The following is a 4,288-nucleotide window of genomic DNA, read 5'->3' on the forward strand; positions in this document are numbered from 1 at the left end:
GATGAAGGCATGGGATTAATAGAAAACTGTAAAATGAAAACGAGATGGGGTTGGGACCTAGTTTACCATGGAATATCTGGCCCTCCAGCTATTTCCCCCATGTGATGTTTCCAGAGCTTCTTCAGTTACAATTCCTTAAATTTTAAATATTGTATAAAGCTTCTAGCTGCCTTGAATGTAGGAGTTTTCAAAGAGGGTGTAAGTACTATCAGTGTGTGTTTAAATGTGAATATGAGTGTTAGTAAAGATACAGGCTAAGCTTCTGTGATGAAGAAACTCAAAAAAAACACCCCTGGCTCCAACAAGGTAGAAATTTATTTCTCATATAATAGCTGTAGCCAGATAGTCCAGGGAGGCTGGGCAGGTCTACACAAGAGACCCAACTTCCTTCTGCCCTCTCATTCTGCCATGCTCTAGAACCGCTCTGTCCAATATGGCATCCACTACCCATGAGTTCCTATTGAGCTCTTGGAGTGTGGCTGGTTCAAACTAGGACATGCTGCAATACATGTACAAACTACATACCAGTTTTCAAAGACTCCGTATGAAAAAAGAATTCAAATATTTCATTAATAACTTTATATTGATTGCATGTTGAAATAATATTTTCGATGCATTGGGTTAAGTAAGATATGTTATTAAATCTAATTTTATCCATTTTTTCTTTGTTTAGAAAATCTTTAATCACACTTGTGGCTCACATTATATTTTGCTTGAACAGTGCTGTTCTAGAATGTAGTGTATTATCTTCATCTATATGGTAAAAGCTGGCTCACAGTACCACATATGTGGTCAGAAAAAAGCAGGGAAGAAAAATAGTAGAAGGCAAATCTCTAAGGAGATGATGTACGATCAGTTCACTCAGATTCCATTGGTGAGGGCTTAGTCACATGGCCCCATCAAGCTGCCCAGAATATAAGGAAACGTAGTGTGTGGGTGGGCAGCCATGCGCTGTACTGGAAAAAAAAAGGAGGGAGAATGGATTCCAGGGTAATGTATACTAACTACGTGGTCTCTGTCATGGGTATGTCTCTAGAAAGTGTTACCAGAGTTGACTTTGAGTAGAAGGGCATTGAAGACGTTCCCTGGGTTGAGGGGATGGGGAAAAGAGTAGAAGGACATTCAGAAACCCCATGAAAAATAACCAAAGTAAGATATTTCAACACCTGGTTTGAGGAAGTAAAAGAAGGAAGAAGAGGTAAACAATGGCTCCAGGAAAATAGGGGATTGGCCAAGGGGGAAGATGTCCTTATGTTCAAGGCAGTGCTTAATAGAAGAAGGTAGGAGGGTGAAGGTAATCAGCTTTCTGCTTCTGTAGGTGGGGTGGAGGAAGGTGGGATATGACTTTGCTCCCACATGTTGGAGAATTGATATGGGAAATCAATAGTCAACTGAGATCCTAAGAGTCTCAAGAACTCAAGACAGAGGATGGTGAAGAGAGAATGTAATGGGCACAAATGTACATGGATGAATCTCCCAGACACAGTGTTGAACAATAGAATCAAGACACAAAAGAATATATACAGTATTGTTCAATTTATATAATGTTCCAAAAGTGGCAAATCTAATCTATGGTTATAGACAGCAAGTGCTGATTGCTTGGGGGAGGGTAATGCCTGAGACAGGCTTCTGAGTTGCTGGTAATGCTCTATATCTTGATCTGGGTGATGTGTATATGGATATGTTGCTTGGTAGTCATTATTCATGGTCAGTGCTTGTCTGTATTAATATTATATTAAATAAAAACTGTATAGAAACAAACAAGCAAACAAGGGGATGGGTGACTATGAGTGATAGAGTGCCTACATTATAGACCAACCATGATTCATTCCTTGGGACTGGGGAGTGGCCGGCATTACCTAAGCACATTGCTGCTCACTTAATACCTGAATGAAATCAAGGTTCTTTTTACAGGGAAGCAGGGGAGAATGGCTGTTAAGTAGGCAGCAAATAGTGACTGATAACATGCAGTTATTTTTCAAATGACTTCACTTCATAGGCATATTCACCTGGGTGAATATCCACCATGAATTTTGAAATAACAAAGATAGGATGCTAAGTAATATTCTCATTGTACTAAAATTATCCTTCCCATATATGGAGAGAGACACAACAGGCTATTAAAACTAGGTCCCTGAGGACAGGTGGGTGGGAAAAATGAGGGGCAGAGCTTGGAAGGGTTTTCTTGGTTTTGCATTGTTTCCCTGACTATAGGAAGCATGTATACTTTTATATTTTTTTGAAGCAGAATTTACTAGGAAGATTAAAATTAAAAAGGTCAATCATCTGGTCAATTAGAAACTAAGGTACTAGTGTAACAGAAAAGAACAAACCTGAATCCATATTAGATCTGTTTCCTTTAGCTTTAACTTTGTGCTCTTTTGCCTGTGCTTAGTCACGCTGGCTCTGCACATTTTGTAAAAGAATGTTGCCTATTGCCTGAAATAAACGTGGTAGCCCATTCTCTAGGCTCTCTGATGATAAACATGTAACACTCTTCCATTCATACAGAGATAAAAAGTTGCAGAACAGAGAATACAATTTTCTTGTTGGAGGTTTATAGGCACCTTGTGACCAAACCTATACGGACAGCTGTACGAAGGAAGGGGAAGCTAGTTCCTGGGACACTAGTCCATCATCTTCTCAGTCTGCTGGCTTTCCAAATAAAGTCACTATTCCTTGTCCCAACACCTTGTCTCTCCATTTACTGGCCTGTCGTGTGGTGACCAATACAAGCTTGGACTCAGTAATACTAGGAATGGGTGAATTTCATAAAGCAGAGTAAGGATAAGACTAGACTAGACTCGAAGGCCAGGTAGCAACACTTTATCTTTTGCTCTTATTACGTCATTAAAAGAAGCACTGTTTTAACTGATTGCCCCCTTAAATAAGCCCCAGAACCCGATGGTATGGTGCTTTCTAAGTGCTTTTGTTCCTTAGAATGAGTTCTTGAGTAACGTTTGAAAACTATTAACATAGAACAGAATTCTCAGCAGGATTCAATTTCTTTCTGTGTCTTAAAATTGTGGAGAAGTGGGTAAGTGGGAAAAAGTCAATTTTGTCTGGCAACACCCACCTGTCAGAGGCATTTGTTTCCTGGGAGGAGAAAAGGTACCACCATTCTGAACAAAATCAGTTTTTCAGAAATCTGATGCACAGATCTGAGGATTCAGGGCATTCACACAAAGCTTTTTCATTAACTATTTTGGCATCATTACCACTTCATCTAATAAATGCTAATTAATACTGACACTACAGTGTCAAATTCACCTTCAGGACTTTTCCTCATTTGTGGAGGTTGCCTTAACTTTTTCTCAGGTGTGAAGCAAACAGCAGTAAAAACTTTAAATTCTTCTGTCATTTGTTTAGTACTGAAATTACTCATTTTTGCCTACCTTCTTGACTCAATTTCATATTCAGCTATGCATAAAACAGCTATGCAAATACCATTAAAAATTCATTGTCAAACTGGTATGCATAGATTTTTTTTTTAAAGAAACACTTCTAGAAATATTGGCTTTGGAGTCTTCAAATTAGAGTCAAGTCCTTTTAAACAATGTGACAATGAAAAAAAGTATACAGGTATCATTTTGCACATACTGTGTGTATCTGTAGAATTACCAGAAGTGAACGTTTTTACCTTTTTTTTTTTTTTTGGTTTTATAGGATTTTTTTCTTGATTGTCAAAGTACATACTTACTATTAAAATCTCTCTCTATATATATGTCAGGTGAAAAGGAGCAGAAAATAGTCCATCACACAGATGGAACCACTGTTAATATTTTAGTCTATTATTTCCAATCATGTATCCTTTCTTCTATAGGCTTTGGAGTCAAATACTCCAGACTTTTGCTCTACTGATGATTAGCTGTGTTACCTTAAGCAAACTATTCATTAGGTCTGAGCCTTAGTTTCCTTATCTGTAAAATAGGGAGTATCTATCAATACTTACAATTGTTATGTGAGTGGACTGGAATATGGTATGGTAAAGTCACTGTCTCTTTTAAAAACTCAGGTTTACTAAGGATAATTTACATAGTATAAAATTTACATTTTGTAGTATTAAGTTTTTTAAGTTTTGACAAACATATACAGTCATGGAATCACTACCATGATGAAGATATAGGGAGTTTCTGGCATGAGCAATAACTAATCTAATTTCTGTCTCTATAGATTTGTCTATTCTTGACTTTCCATATAAATAGAATCATACACTATATGGTCTTTCATGACTGATTTCTTTCACTTTGCATAATATTTTAAAGGTTCACCCATGTTGTAACATGTA

Source organism: Balaenoptera acutorostrata, chromosome 13 (assembly GCF_949987535.1).
Source record: "Balaenoptera acutorostrata chromosome 13, mBalAcu1.1, whole genome shotgun sequence".
Taxonomy (NCBI): domain Eukaryota; kingdom Metazoa; phylum Chordata; class Mammalia; order Artiodactyla; family Balaenopteridae; genus Balaenoptera; species Balaenoptera acutorostrata.